This window comes from Nerophis lumbriciformis, linkage group LG02 (assembly GCF_033978685.3).
Source record: "Nerophis lumbriciformis linkage group LG02, RoL_Nlum_v2.1, whole genome shotgun sequence".
Taxonomy (NCBI): domain Eukaryota; kingdom Metazoa; phylum Chordata; class Actinopteri; order Syngnathiformes; family Syngnathidae; genus Nerophis; species Nerophis lumbriciformis.
This window is the reverse complement of record NC_084549.2, coordinates 63,514,150-63,531,536: the sequence shown is the minus strand read 5'-3', so window position 1 is coordinate 63,531,536 and position 17,387 is coordinate 63,514,150. Positions and strand designations below refer to the sequence as shown.

Genomic DNA, 17,387 nt, shown 5'->3' with positions numbered 1-17,387 from the left:
GAGGAAAGGGGGCAAAAAAGAGAAGCGGCAGGTCAACTTTAGTATCGCACAATAACAAGGTACCTTTTGGACCAGTTTATTTTAAAACATAATTGTATACAAGATACATAAATATGGGGTCCTCAATCCATATGTCCATCAATTTGGGGGTCCTTGGCCTGGAAAACGTTGAAGACCCCGGATGAACAGTATTACTATCATTTTTGCAAGGTTGAATTAATGTACTATGGTTCAGTGTTTTTCAACCACTGTGCCGCGGCACACTAGTGTGCCGTGAGATACAGTCTGGTGTGCCGTGGGAGATTATCTAAAATCACCTATTTGGGTTAAAAATATTTTTTGCAAACCAGTAATTATAGTCTGCAAATGATGTGTTGTTGTTGAGTGACGGTGCTGTCTAGAGATCGGCAGAGTAATCGTGTAATACTCTTCCATATCAGTTGGTGGCAGCAGGTAGCTAATTGCTTTGTAGATGTCGGAAACAGCGGGAGGCAGTGTGCAGGTAAAAAGGTGTCTAATGCTTAAAGGGGAACATTATCACCAAACCTATGTAAGCGTCAATATATACCTTGATGTTGCAGAAAAAAGACCTTTTTTTTTTTTAAACAATTTCCGAACTCTAAATGGGTGAATTTTGGCGAATTAAACGCCTTTCTATTATTCGCTCTGTGACGTCACATCGGGAATCAATCCGCCATTTTCGCACTTTCGTCGGTGTGTTGTCGGAGGGTGTAACAACACGAACAGGGACGGATTCAAGTTGCACCAGTGGCCCAAAGATGCGAAAGTGGCAAGAAATTGGACGAAATTTGTTCAAAATACGAGGCTGTGGGGAAAGCCGACGAAATGGTCAGTTGTTTGTTCCGCACACTTTACCGACGAAAGCTATGCTACGACAGAGATGGCAAGAATGTGTGGATATCCTGCGACACTCAAAGCAGATGCTGACATCAACTCCAAAACTGGACAGATCAGCTTTCAGGAAAAGAGAGCGGATGAGGGTATGTCTACAGAATATATTAATTGATGAAAACTTTATTCATTACTCTCGGTTTTACGTAAATTATTATACATAAACTGTGTTTACCAATAATTTAGCTTAAAAACATTTAAATGCAGACAGCCCTGAAATGGGCTGTCTGCACTCTCAAAGTGCATGTTGTTGCCAAATGTATTTCATATGCTGTAAACCTAGTTCATAGTTGTTAGTTTCCTTTAATGCCAAACAAACACATACCAATCGTTGGTTAGAAGGCGATCGCCGAATTCGTCCTCGCTTTCTCCCGTGTCACTGGCTGTCGTGTCGTTTTCGTCGGTTTCGCTTGCATACGGTTCAAACCGATATGGCTCAATAGCTTCAGTTTCTTCTTCAATTTCGTTTTCGCTACCTGCCTCCACACTACAACCATCCGTTTCAATACATGCGTAATCCGTTGAATCGCTTAAGCCGCTGAAATCCGAGTCTGAATCCGAGCTAATGTCGCTATATCTTGCTGTTCTATCCGCCATGTTTGTTTGTATTGGCATCACTGTGTGACGTCACAGGAAAATGGACGGGTGTATATAACGATGGTTAAAATCAGGCACTTTGAAGCTTTTTTTAGGAATATTGCGTGATGGGTAAAATTTTGAAAAAAACTTCGAAAAATAAAATAAGCCACTGGGAACTGATTTTTAATGGTTTTAACCCTTCTGAAATTGTGATAATGTTCCCCTTTAAACCAAAAATAAGCAAAAGGTGAATGCCCCAAAGAAAAGGCATTGAAGCTTAGGGAAGGCTATGCAAAACGAGACTAAAACTGAACTGGCTACAAAGTAAACAAAAACAGAATGCTGGACAACAGCAAAGACTTACTGCCGCGCAAAGACGACGTCCACAAAGTACATCCGAACATGACATAACAATTAACAATGTCCCCACAAAGAAGGATAAAAACAACTGAAATATCCTTGATTGCTAAAACAAAGTAGATGCGTGAAATATCGCTCAAAGGAAGACATGAAACTGCTACAGTAAAATACCAAAAAAAGAGAAAAAGCCACCAAAATAGGAGCACAAGACAAGAACTAAAACACGAGAGCTGTATTGATGCGTGGTTGGTTATGGTTTAAAGTCATATCCAACAATTTCGACGACGACTTTTTACTGTCAACTGAGTTTCTTTTTTTTAATGAGTTCTGCTGGTGGTGTGCCTCCGGATTTTTTCAACGAAAAAATGTGCCTTCGCTCAAAAAAGGTTGAAAAACACTGCTATGGTTCACTCTCACAAACTACACTTAAATGACTCATGTCATTTATATATCTGTGCTGTAAAGTTCAAATTTGAATGACAATAAAAAGGAAGTCTAAGTCATGTCACTGGAACAAATATTGCCTTTTTTTTCCAACTGTATGTTTGTTGTAATTCCGGTAATTCATTTATATTTCTTAATTTCGGATTCAAACATGTTCATGCTTTTGTCACTGATGGCAACACCCTTCAACATCAAGTCCACATCCACTATAAATGAGCGACAGAATAATATGACATCATTAATCCCAGGTTCTCATTCTATCCGCTTAAAGGGAAATGAGCACAAAGTGAGCTCCAGTAAGGTGTGCTGCTCTCGAGAATGGAGCCACCTGAGTTTCACATGTTCACGCACTCAAAGAGGCTCCACTTTTGAGTATTGTACCACCTCTTTTAGCAGTCCATTCACTCCTCTAACCTTGTTACTCACATTTGCATTTGACTTGTAACCCATTCAAGTGTCGGGGAGCAGGTGTGATGGCCGTCTTTTCAGTGGCCTCGGCTCGCCTCTTCCTCTTTTCTTTGCTCCACTCCACGCTGAAACGCTCCTCCATGAGTCTGACCCGGCCTACCGCCCACTTTTATCTTTATCCAGCGGGGGCCCCCTTTGCACGGAAACACCTAATACAGACCCGGGAGGAGAAGTTGCAATGAGAAGGTGGAGTCGAGGCTCCATGCGGACCTTGAAAAAGAATGGGGGTGTTGCGGAAGTAAAGCGGGGTGGTTGTAGTCTAATGCATCCAAAAAACTGTCTGCGGATTTTATAAAAAAGCCAAAAAATAGCGGGCAAACCATGGAGACATTCCTAATTTAGGAGTAGAAATAAACAAATAGGGGCACTGGAAATCCTGAATAAGTGATTCAGCCCCAGCATACCCGCAGGTTTATTCTATACTTATCATCAATTATTTTCTATTGTGAGAAAACTCGCCCATTCTTGCTTTTTATCCCAGGAAAATATGCAGTTTTTGATGTGACTGTAGCAACACTAGCCTGTATTCTCAACTTTGTTACAATTCAGGTGAACACAAGTTTATATATTATGGTAAGTCATTACTGGATATATGGTGCGTTCCATTTGTACTGGAAAGTGGGAATTTTCGAGTTCCTAGTCAGAATTTCAACTGGAACCCCTCCGAAGACTCTGAAAGTCGGAGCATTCTCACCAACCCTGAGTTGGTTTCAAAGATTGTTGCTCTGAATGTAAACAGTGATATGCGCTTCTAAAATATTTGTTATTAGCACTTCTGATTAGTTTTTGTTGCATTAAATCAGCAATATATGATGTACTGTTGGACATTTATATATGGTAACTAGGGATCGGCAGTCCGATAAAGTTAAAGTACCAATGATTGCTTTAAAATGTAATATCGGGAATTATCGGTATCGGTTTCAAAATTATCGGTATCGGTTTCAAAAAGTAAAATTTATGACTTTTTAAAAACGCCGCTGTGTACACGGACGTAGGGAGAAGTACATAGCGCCAATATACCTTAAAGGCACTGCCTTTGCGTTCCGGCCCAATCACATAATATCTACGGCTTTTCACACACACAAGTGAATACAAGTCATACTTGGTCAACAGCCATACAGGTCACACTGAGGGTGGCCGTATAAACAACTTTAACACTGTTACAAATATGCGCCACACTGTGAACCCACACCAAACAAGAATGACAAACACATTTCGGGAGAACATCCGCACCGTAACACAACATAAACACAACAGAACAAATACCCAGAACCCCTTGCAGCACTAACTCTTCCGGGACGCTACAATATACACCCCCCGCTACCCTCAAACCCAGCCCCGCCCACCTCAACCTCCTCATGCTCTCACAGGGAGAGCATGTCCCAAATTCCAAGCTGCTGTTTTGAGGCATGTTAAAAAAAGTAATGCACTTTGTGACTTCAATAATAAATATGGCAGTGCCATGTTGGCATTTTTTTCCATAACTTGAGTTGATTTATTGTGGAAAACCTTGTTACATTGTTTAATGCACAACAAAATTAGGCATAATAAAGTGTTAATCCCACGACTGTATATATCGGTATCGGTTGGTATCGGAATCGGTAATTAAGAGTTGGGCAATATCGGGATATCGGCAAAAAAGCCATTATCGGACATCTCTATTTAAAATGGAATGTTTTTGTAGTCCACGAGTGCGGGCTGTGCACATTAATCAAATTTTCACATTTTTTTCCCGTGTATTATTGCTGATTTACAAAAAGATGATTGTGAAACGCACTTGTTAAATGTTACTGGGACAAAGGTTGTGTACTTTTTGCCTCAGCGATCAACCGACAAGAGTCCAAACAACAACAAAAAAGCCAACACTGACATTTCACCCTGCGCTCTAATTAGGCTGTTATGTTGCTTTAACCTGCCGTTTGGGAGGGTGGAGGGGACGGGGGGGTTAATGAGGGCAACCCCCATCCTCTCCCTCAACTCTTTCCGACGTCCAACTTGCCTGCACAACTCAATAACGCATCATCGACTCGCTCAGATCCACACACTCCACACAGATAACTCCTCCACAACTGCCCAGCATGATACAACCCCCCCTCTCCCCCTACCACCACCCTGACCCAGGACCCCATTGTTTCCCAGCTCACAAAGGAGGTCCTCTCAGTCTTTCACCAGAAGAAGAAACCTTTTGTTAAAATGAAACACTTTAGTGTCAGCCCAAATTGAAGGGGTGGAGAATCGGGGGGTTGGGGGTAAGGGGGGGGGTTGCCGTAGCCAGGGGGTGCTGGTGCGGGAGGGGTGGGGGGGTGTTTGTAGCAGGGAGTCATTTTGCAATTTTTTTTGGTCATAATTGCCGCTGTTGTGTGGCTGCCTAATTAGCCTTTCATAATGAGTTGATAAAATAAGCAATTAGGTCATTCATAAGCCAAAGTGATGACAAGTTTTTTTTTTCTCCGCCGCCCCCCCCCCCCCCCCTCATCCTGGGTCGTTAGCCCTTGATACAGCTTGTTAATTAAATCAAATTGTGTGATAGCAGAATCTGATGCCAGCTCATTTGTTCCCCCAACGGGCCCGCCCGTGCCGGCTCCCGTGGCAAACGCGCGTGCAGGAATCTTCCTGTCCAATCTGACGCCGGGCCCGCTGGTGCTGATGGAAGTATCACACGTCGGCGCCGTTAAGCTCTCTGTTGTCTCTCAGATGAGTAATTAGCGTTATGAAAAAGTCCTTAATGCCAATCTGATAGAGGTGCTAGTTAAACACAGGGCTACTGGTAACAGGTGTGTGTGTGTGTGTGTGTGTGTGTGTGTGTGTGTGTGTGTGTGTGTGTGTGTGTGTGTGTGTGTGTGTGTGTGTGTGTGTGTGTGTTCGTTCAGCGAGTGCGCTCCTGTCCAGGGATTACGGCCTGTGTTAATTAGTGAAGTGTATTTTCTCATTTGCAGACTTTTGCATTAACGTCCAGTCTGCACGTCAGCGTTTGGTTTGTGTGCGCTAATGCGAGATAAAAGTAAAATCCCGCCAAAGACGTTGCCGCGCACACGCTGGGATTCAGCGCGTCGTATTTATTTAGCATGTAGCAAAAAAGAGGCTGGCCAAATCCTCTTAAAAATGACATTAATATTTGCTAATGTTAAATGTAGTTATAGTGCACTATTTTTCAGACTATAAGGCACACTTGAAATTATTTTATTTCCTCAAAAATCGACAAGGGCACCTTAGCGGTATAGCTCGGTTGGTAGAGCGGCCGTGCCAGCAACTTCAGGGTTCCAGGTTCGATCCCCGCTTCCGCCATCCTAGTCAATGCCGTTGTGTCCTTGAGCAAGACACTTTACCCACCTGCTCCCAGTGCCACCCACACTGGTTTAAATGTAACTTAGATATTGGGTTTCACTATGTAAAGCGCTCTATATCACTTTAGAAAAGCGCTATATAAATATAATTCACTTCACTTCACTTCACTTCACTTATAACCCGATGCGCCTAATGTACATTTTAATTTTGGTTGTGCTTACCGACCTCGAAGCGATTTTATTTGATACATGGTGTAGTGATAAGTGGGACCAGTAGATGGCCGTCACACATAAGAGATACGTGTGGACTGCAGGTTGACGCCCCATGTTCAATAAATGACGGTAGCAAGTGCAGGTTGGCAAGCAACACCAAAACTTTGATGTTTCATTGAGAATATAGAACATTACACACGGCGCTCAAAAATCTGTCAAAGGTTTTAGTACAACTTTGGTAAGCAACAAAGCCGCACCGCTTGATGGATTGTCAGAGCATTACGGCTACCGTAGTTAGTTTAGTTTATTATTTCTTCGGTCGATGGTCAACAAAATAAACAAACAGATGTACATTCATAAACAAACAGTTGTACATTCCTAAATAAATAAAAAAAATGTTGCCGACCGAAAGGATTTAGGCTGAAGTTGAACACTTATTGCCTAACCCTAGTCAGACGTACTGTGCTTCAACATACGGGTTTTATTATGGTGTGTGTATAAGGACCACAAAATAGTTTTGTTACCTATTGATACCTGCTGGTGTGTATTTGGGATCTGCATAAATGCTAAAAAAATTTGTGTGGGTCCGCCATTGTAGTCCGCGCCGTAGTCAATAAGCTCCTTATTTTTCTCTATCCTCTTGACGTGGGGCATTCATCCTCCGCTGTTGCCATTTAAATAAATAAATTTAAAAAATGTTGCAGACTGAAAGGGTTTAGGCTGAAGTTGAACACTTATTGTGCCTAACCCTAGTCAGACGTACTGTGCTTCAACATACGGGTTTTATTATGGTGTGTGTATAAGGACCACAAAATAGTTTTGTTACCTATTGATACCTGCTGGTGTGTATTTGGGATCTGCATAAATGCTAAAAAAAAATGTGCGTGTGTCCGCCATTGTAGTCCGCGCCGTAGTCAATAAGCTCCTTATTTTTCTCTATCTTCTTGACGTGGGGCATTCATCCTCCGCTGTTGCCATTTAAATAAATAAATTAAAAAAATGTTGCAGACCGAAAGGGTTTAGGCTGAAGTTGAACACTTATTGCGCCTAACCCTAGTCAGACGTACTGTGCTTCAACATACGGGTTTTATTATGGTGTGTGTATAAGGACCACAAAATAGTTTTGTTACCTATTGGTACCTGCTGGTGTGTATTTGGGATCTGCATAAATGCTAAAAAAAATGTGCGTGGGTCCGCCATTGTAGTCCGCGCCGTAGTCAATAAGCTCCTTATTTTTCTCTATCCTCTTGTCGTGGGGCATTCATCCTCCGCTGTTGCCATTTCTAATATAAAGTAGCGTACAGTTCTCACTTATATGTCAGTAGACCCGCTATGGAAGTGCTAAAAACTACCAGCACAACAAAGACGCTGTCGATGTGGAGGCAGGTAAATAGGAGCGCCTACAAAACGGCGCACACCGAAGAGAGGGTCAGAAAGCGGCATGAAGATGGTCTGTAAAACATAATCTATGCAACATTTTGACCAAAGAACCATCATTACATGTTATGTAGACCACAAGGAAGTGTTTTACATGGAGGAAAAAATCTTAATATGATCCCTGTAATGCGCCTTTTGTATGAAAACAGACCTAAATAGACCCGCTCAGTGGCGGTGCGCCGTATAATCCGGTGCGCCCTAAAGTCTGAAAATTATGCTCATAGTTTTCTGAGCCATATGCATCATTTTAGCTATATTTCACGTGTCATGCTTGACTAGGGCCGCCCTTCCTCAGTCATTTAGGGCAAAACTAAATATATATTCATAGATATTAGGGGTGTCAAAAAAAATTGGTTATCGAATTAATTGTAATTCTTATTGTAACTATTCTTAATCGATTCATAAAAATAAAGGCAAATCATATTGTTGATGTAGCTGATCATATTTGCTGTACATATTTATTTTAGAAAAGAGAAGTGTTGGATACTTCTCTTGCTGACTTATTAGTATTTGACTTTATTAAATGTTTGGATAAAATGTTATCAAACAAAATTAGTTTTCTTTTAAGTAATACAGAAATGTATCAGAGCTGATTATCTATGTTATAGAGGAATGTAGTTAATCATAGAACTGGCATCCAATGTTACTAAAAATGATTGATTTTGAATCTAGAATGGTTTTGAATCGAGGAGCGATTCTGAGTTGAATCTTACCCCCAAGAATCGAATGGTGTGGTGCCCAAAGATTCACAGCCCTAATAAATATACATATAGAGTAGATACAAGCATCATACATGTATATGTATTGTATAAATAAGCATCAGATTTGCCATATTGCATGTTTCCTATGTTTTTAAAGGCACATATCAAATTACAAGCAGGTTCCTACTAGGGCTGCAACTAACGATTAATTTGATAATCGATTAATAATCGGCTAAAAGAGACAAACTACATTTCTATCCTTTCCAGTATTTTATTGAAAAAAAAAAACAGTATACTAGCACCATACTTATTTTGATTGTTTCTCAGCTGTTTGTACATGTTGCGGTTTATAAATAAAGGTTTATAAAAAAATAAAATTAAATAAAAATAAATAAAAATATTGCCTCTGCGCATGCGCAAAGCATAGATCCAACGAATCGATGACTAAATTAATCGCCAACTATTTTTATAATCGATTAGTTGTTGCAGCCCTAGTTCCTACTAAACATTACATATGAAACTCTAAACTTTGACATTAATATTTCTTTAAACATAATATATTATTATATATCTAAATATGTAGGCCAGAAACAGCCATATTTTAAAATTCTTAAAAAAAAATCATACTGTCCATAAAAAGATACAAAAAACATACTAAAAATCAGTAAATTTTTTCATAATTGAATAATTTTTTAATCTTGACTAATTCGGTAAGTTGTTCTAATGAAATGACAAAACACAATATTCAGCAATTTTAACACAAAGTTAAATTGGTAAGAAGCCAACATTTTTTCCATTATTCCAATTTACATCTCAAATCCTTTATTGTTATGTGATTATTCTGAAGTCATACTTATCAATAATTTAATTATCATTTTTAATGAAATTATCATGGTAATTCATAATCACTTGAACGAAATTGCACTCAATAAAAATAACAAATGAAGTTTAAATGAATTAACAATTCTTAAAATGTTGTCATTTTCAAAGATAATTAATTGTATTTATTGAAAATGTTTCAACTTGTCCAGTGTGTACCCCGCCTTCTGTCCGAGTGCAGCTGGGATAGGCTCCAGCCCCACTCCTCCTCCGTTATCCACATCCACGCTAAAATAAATCTTCCCTACCGCCACACAAAGTTTGTTTGCGGTAATAAAATGGCCAGCAAGAGTTGAGATGACGTTTGATATCAGTCGAACAAGTTCAAGGCTTAAATGGCACAACAAGAGCAAATCCTCATTGTGTGTGCACACGTGTGTCGTGATCCCGCTTGACGTTAATATGCTGTAAGCGCCGCCGTGTGCCAGTTAACCTAATCCGTCATTTATTTGGAAGTAACCCAAATATCAGTCAATATTGGGCTTTTAGCCTCGACCTCCCCTCCCTCCCCCGCTCCACAAAAAATGGCCCACTAAAAACAGGCCTCTTTATCTGTGCGGTTAACTGGCGCGCCGCAACCCCTAAAGCTCTTGTATAAATAAGATTAGTGTTGCGTTTGAACGCGGGGAAATAAGAGGTGTAATATCTGGTGGTTTTATGCGCTGTATTACTGTTATCCCCGCTTAGTTGCCTTGATACTCTTCCCTCCTCTCCCTCTCCCGCTAGTTCCTCTCTCCCTCTTTTTCCGCGTTTGTTCATATTGTTTTCTTCTCTTCCCTCTTTTCTCTCGCCGGGTCCGTCTCTCCACATCCAGACGGCTTTATGAGCAGCTAAGCTGGAATAAAGCGCCCCGCGTCAAATGTTCATATTGTCCTGTTGTGAATGTCATACAATATCTGTCCCTGCTGTGCATGCGCTCACACACACACACACACACACACACACACACGCACACACACACCACTTCAGTGTCCGTGTCTGTGCACTTACACACACACTAGGGCTGCACGATTAATCGAAATCAAAATCGAAATTGAGGTTTTAATTATTGCGATAAATAACCGCAAGTGGCGGAGATTTATTTTCTTCCCGCCATCATCGCCATTTGAGTGACAGACATGTTTGCCAATCAGAATTGTTGAGCCTCGCATCTAGAGATGTCCGATAATATCGGGTTGCCGATATTATCGGCCGATAAATGCTTTAAAATGTAATATCGGAAATTATCGGTTTCGGTTTCAAAATTATCGGTATCGGTTTCAAAAAGTAAAATTGATGACTTTTTAAAAACGCCGCTGTGTACACGGACGTAGGGAGAAGTACAGAGCGCCAATAAACCTTAAAGGCACTGCCTTTGCGTGTCGGCCCTGTCACATAATACCTACGGCTTTTCACACACACAAGTGAATGCACGCATACTTGGTCAACAGCCATACAGGTCACACTGAGGGTGGCCGTATAAACAACTTTAACACTGTTACAAAAATGCTCCACACTGTGAACCCATACCAAACAAGAATGACAAACACATTTCGGGAGAACATCCGCACCGTAACACAACATAAACACAACAGAACAAATACCCAGAACCCCTTGCAGCACTAACTCTTCCGGGACGCTACAATATACACCCCCTGCTATCCCCTACCTATTTTATTGATTTTGGTTGGGATTTTTATTTTATTCTATTTTATTTTTTTTATAGTGCAAAATTTTGCTTACAGACAATATAATTTATTTTTATAATTTTTTTGTTTTATTTTACTTGGTATTTAAAAATTTGCATTCCAATTACAATATTAAATATACAAGTTAATTGCATTTACAATGGTGTACTTCCATTGTTATTTATTGTCATATCGGTGGTCAAGAAAATCGTTTATCAGCAAAAAATTGTAGGTCAATAAATCTTCCAGCAAAATTTATCAGCAGCCCAGGTCTAGTTCAGATTTGTCTGTGGGTAAAATAAAAAATCTGCCTGTCCTTATTTCCTCGATTGGCTGTCTTTTTACACTTGACTTTTTGCTAATTCTCTGCCATGAAAGAGTTGTGTGTGATCATACATTGCAAAAAGTCAGTGTTCAAAAACAAGAGAAAAAAAATACAAAAATTTGGGGTATTTTATTTGAACTAAGCAAAATTATCTGCCAATACAACAAGAAAATTCAGCTTGTCAAGACTTTCCAAAACAAGTAAAGTTAGCTAACCTCAGTGAACCCAAAAATACCTTAAAATAAGTATATTCTCACTAATAACAAGTGCACTTTTCTTGGTAGAAAAAAAAGAGCCTTTTTGCTCAATATGTTGAAAAATATTCTTAAATTAAGTAAATGCTAGTGCCATTATCTTGACATAATGATATGCATGATTTTTTTTTTCATGCTTGAAATAAGAAATTGTTACTTTTAAAAAGTAGTTTTATAGTTGTGAGTGTTGATGACACAGCTTTGCAACAGTTGATATTTTATTTTCAAGCATGTTTTACTCAATATAGGTCATCAAATCTCAGCAACAAGCTGTAATATCTTACTGAGATCATTCAGGACCAAAACAAGTAAAACACTCTAACATAAAATCTGCTTAGTGAGAATAATTATCTTATCAGACAGAAAATAAGCAAATCTCACCCTTATTTGAGATATTTAATCTTACTTAGATTTCAGATTTTGCAGTGTACCTTTTCAGATTACAGATTGAGATACGCATTTGCAAATAATTTTGCTACAATATTACTTCCCAAGCCTCCTGGTCAATCAAAAGTGTTTTAAGGAAACAGCAAGTTTGTGTGCGCTGCAGTCAGTACGCTAATAACAAACAACATTTGCACCTTGGAAAAAGTTTTGATGGTGACTTTGCCTGAGCCTATTCAATAAGTCAATTAATGGAACGATAAATTAAAATAAAGTCGAAATTCTATATGTGTTTTTTCGTCCTTTGCTTCCAACAGGGAGAAGGATGTCTCACTCTGTGCATCGCTCTCAGCACCTAAGCGCTGAAAAATCGATTTTTAAATAAATCGCTATTCTTATTTGTAACGATTCTTAATTGATAAAAAAAAAATCTAAAATGTTTTTTTTCTTCCTATCTGTCCTGAACAGCCATTCAGGCAAATCTTATTGTAGATGTAGATGATCATATCTGCTGTACAGATTCACTTTAGAAGAGAAGTGTTGGATACTTCTCTTGTTGCCTTATTTGTATTTGACTTTATTACATCTTTGGGTAAAATGTTATTAAACAAAAACAGTTTTCTTTCAAGTAATGTAAAAATTTATCGGAGATGTTTTCTATTTTATAGAGAGGATTGTAGTTAATCATAGAACTGGCACCCAATGTTATTTAAAAAGTACAGATTTTGAATCAAGAATTGTTTTGAATCGCCCTACTAAGTTTATTTAACAGTAGAATTAACTGAACGCAGTGAGCCCTCTTTTCAGTCATCCACAATCTTTGTCTCGGTGGGCAGAGAGCCTCGCGACTCGCCAGTGAGAAATTCCGCAAAGTAACAAAAATTAAGCGGTAAAAAATGATTAAATATCCAAATGTCCCGTTGATGGAATATTTCAGCTTCAACCCGGATGGGCAATATGAATGAGTGAGAATGCCGTGATGGCAACAACAACCAAAAGACAACCCGACCTTGTTTTTTCAACTGGGAAATTTTTTTTTACTTTAAGATGCTCAATATTTAATAATATTTATATTATAATCAGCACCTCCAAGTCCGAGTCCATGGTTCTCGCCCGGAAAAGAGTGGAGTGCCATCTCCGGGTTGGGGAGGAGATCTTGCCCCAAGTGGAGGAGTTCAAGTACCTCGGAGTCTTGTTCACGAGTGAGGGAAGAGTGGATCGTGAGATCGACAGGCGGATCGGTGCGGCGTCTTCAGTAATGCGGACGCTGTATCGATCCGTTGTGGTGAAGAAGGAGCTGAGCCGGAAGGCAAAGCTCTCAATTTACCGGTCGATCTACGTTCCCATCCTCACCTATGGTCATGAGCTTTGGGTTATGACCGAAAGGACAAGATCACGGGTACAAGCGGCCGAAATGAGTTTCCTCCGCCGGGTGGCGGGGCTCTCCCTTAGAGATAGGGTGAGAAGCTCTGCCATCCGGGGGGAGCTCAAAGTAAAGCCGCTGCTCCTCCACATCGAGAGGAGCCAGATGAGGTGGTTCGGGCATCTGGTCAGGATGCCACCCGAACGCCTCCCTAGGGAGGTGTTTAGGGCACGTCCGACCTGTAGGAGGCCACGGGGAAGACCCAGGACAAGTTGGGAAGACTATGTCTCCCGGCTGGCCTGGGAACGCCTCGGGGTCCCACAGGAAGAGCTGGACGAAGTGGCAGGGGAGAGGGAAGTCTGGGCTTCCCTGCTTAGGCTGCTGCTCCCGCGACCCGACCTCGGATAAGCGGAAGAAGATGGATGGAATATTTATTTACTGTAGTTTAAATGTTTGCTTACAGAAATAAGTCCTTTTTATTTTTTTATTTGTTTATTCATTTAGGACTAAAAGTTATTTGCCTTCTAATTACAGTACAATGGTAAACAATTCTGCAGTAATGAAAAATAAAAGTTGATATCCTTTTAAATGTTTACTTGCATTATTATTATGATTGGATTATAATTATTGTATAGTTTTTATTTATTTCTTCAGTTTAAGAGGATGATGGAGACAAATGCTCTGACTTGCAAATTTGGAAATGATTGCACGTTGTTTTAATGCGTGGCACCTTGAGACAAGAATATATGATGATTGACAGTCTAAAAGTAACACGACTTCTTTCACTTCTTATTCTCGCAGTTTTACGCTTTTACACGTATAAAGTATGAAAACCACAACTCTATTTTCAATTTGAAAGAGAAAAATCTGAGTTTTTTTCTCAAAATAGTGCAGCTCTAACACAAACACATTTCACTGAAGCATTTGTCATCCATCGTAGATCCTCGCTCATGTCTAATTGAGGGGCGGCGTCCTCGTGCTCACCTCGGTCCCGGAAGCCAATTTAGCCGCTTCTTTTGAGGCCATCTTGTCGTCGGCCATTTCCACATTTCCTCTCCAATGGGTTGCCACAGAGGGCAGCCGCCACACTATAATTACCCAATCTGCTCCCATTCACACTCTTTCAATTTCGCCACCTCTCGCGCTCGCCTTCCCTTTCGCTCCCCGGCCTGCCTTCCCCTCTGCTCCTCATCTCTTGTGGAAACCAGCAGCCCTCCTCCTCCTCCTCGCCCCCCCCTCCAAGGGTACAAAAGCTGGCCTACAATATGGGGGTATTAGGGCAGAGTGCAGGCCCAGCTGGGGGCTACCTTTAGCCAGCTGAGGGTTATCCGTGGCGAGCCCCGAGTCGCAGAGCTCTTGTCCTGTGATGTCGCTGAGGCGGAAGGCTCTCCTCAACATGCTGGAGCCTTTGATGGGCCCTCAGGCCCTGCACCCGGCCCGAGGAGGCCCCGCCACTCACAGGAGCCCCTCTGTGGGAGCCAGGATGCGATTCGCTCTCACCTCAAGTCACTTGAGGAGGCTTTCCATTATGACTCCCTTCTGTCGGGAAGTTCCAGAGTGCATGTGTGAATGTGTGCTTTTTATACTCCGATCAATGTGTCAGGCACTCAACTCGTCATGCTCTGTGTCTATTCAATATTCATATCCAGGGTCAATGCAGACATTTAGAAAAGTACAAATATTGGTAGTCAGCTATGCTGCCGTTCTTTGTTTCTGTTTCGGTTAGCAGTGCTAAAATATTTTCTCATGTGACCCCACAAGGAAGAAGAAAACATTTTGCGACCCCCAACCCCCATTCTCCCCTGCCACTATAAATAGTAGGGGTGTCAAAAAAACTAATTTTTTTGTAACGATTTTTAATAGATTCATAAAATCGATTGAAAAATATATATATATATATATATAATATATGTACTGGTATCTATACATGTATGTACAGTGTATATATATGTATGTATATATATGTATGTACATATATTTATGTATGTACATATATGTATGTATGTATATATATATATATATATATATATATACATATATATATATATATATGTATGTACATATATTTATGTATGTACATATATGTATGTATATATATATATATATATATGTGTGTGTATATATGTATATGTATGTATATGTATGCATATATGTTTATGAATACATGTATATATCAGTGACGTGCGGTGAGGTTGATGGCTGGTGAGGCACTGACTTCATCACAGTCAGATTTACAAACATATGAACCCTAAAGAGTATCTTATTCACCATTTGATTGGCAGCAGTTAACGGGTTATGTTTAAAAGCTCATACCAGCATTCTTCCCTGCTTGGCACTCAGCATCAAGGGTTGGAATTGGGGGTTAAATCACCAACAATTATTCACGGGCGCGGCGCCGCTGCTGCCCACTGCTCCCCTCACATCCCAGAGGGTGAGCAAGGGGATGGGTCAAATGCAGAGGACACATTTCACCACACCTAGTGTGTGTGTGACAATCATTGGTACTTTAACTTAACTTTAACTTTACACATACAAACTGTAGCACACAAAAAATCACATTTAATAAAAAAAAACGTTATTATGGTCTTACCTTTACTTATAAGTGCGGGAACAGTGGTGTTCGTGTTGGAGGAGTTGTGAATGAATGAAGTATGAAATCCGTGCTGCAGTGTGCAGGTTTCCCTAATGTTGTGTCCCTGCAGTCGTTCACGGCTCCTCCGGTGCGAGCAATGTTGTTTTTGCACTTTTTGGCTTCTTGTTAAGTGACTTTTTTTGGGTGGATTCGGTCTTGCACGTGGAGGGTTTGGGTGTGGGCTTTAGTTGGTGTGGCGCTCCCGTCGGGGGGTGCAGTCTGCGGCGGAGGTGCAATAACCGGCACCAGGAGGCGGGGTTACGCGAGCCTCACACAGTGCGTCTTCGCAGCAGTTTTATGATCGCTCAGCACAAGAAATACGTTACACACATACAGTTGTTGACAAAATACACTGTACATTATACACCTCAGCTAACTAAACTATGGAAATGTATAATATAATTCATATAGCAATACGGTCTCACTGCACAGCAGGCCAGCAGTTAGCCGAGTCTGCAATCCATGATGAGGCACAATTGAGTGACGTGCCTCAAATGGCTGCTGATCACCGCACCGTCTCTTCTCAGTATTTGAACGGCAAATGTGAAAATTCAGCGATTTTGAATAAAAATAATCTAAAACTGGTGAAGTTAAACGGAAAATAACTTTATAGTATAATCACTGGATACATATAACAATTAATTTTTTTTCTTTTTACATTTTTTTCTTTCCACGATGGCCTCCAGTGACCGCACGTCACTGGTGTATATATGTATATGTACCGTATGCATATATGTTTATGAATACATGTATATATGTATGTATATATATATATATATATATAGATATATATATATATATATATACAGTCGCGATCAAAAGTTTACATACACTTGTAAAGAACATAATGTCATGGCTGTCTTGAGTTTCCAATCATTTCTACAACTCTTATTTTTGTGTGATAGAGTGATTGGAGCACATACTTGTTGGTCACAAAAAAACATTCATGAAGTTTGGTTCTTTTATGAATTTATTATGTGTCTACTGAAAATGTGACCAAATCTGCTGGGTCAAAAGTATACATACAGCGATGTTAATATTTGATTACATGTCCCTTGGCAAGTTTCACTTCAATAAGGCACTTTTGGTAGCCATCCTCAAGCTTCTGGCAAGCTTCTGGTTGAATTTTTGACCACTCTTCTTGACAAAATTGGTGCAGTTCAGCTAAATTTGTTGGTTTTCTGACATGGACTTGTTTCTTCAGCATTGTCCACACGTTTAAGTCAGGACTTTGGGAAGGCCATTCAAAAACCTTAATTCTAGCCTGATTTAGCCATTCCTTTACCACTTTTGCCGTGTGTTTGGGGTCATTGTCCTGTTGGAACACCCAACTGCGCCTAAGACCCAACCTCCAGGCTGATGATTTTAGGTTGTCCTGAAGAATTTGGGGGAAATCCTCCTTTTTCATTGTCCAATTTACTCTCTGTAAAGCACCAGATCCATTGGCAGAAAAACAGGCCCAGAGCATAATACTACCACCACCAT

General features: G+C 40.3%; 1 protein-coding gene across 1 annotated transcript in view; it reads left to right on the top strand.

Moving 5' to 3' along the window:
* wdpcp (WD repeat containing planar cell polarity effector) overlaps positions 1-17,387 on the top strand; it is a 211,348-nt gene that overhangs the window by 151,658 nt on the left and 42,303 nt on the right. The gene's annotated exons all lie outside the window — the stretch shown is intronic.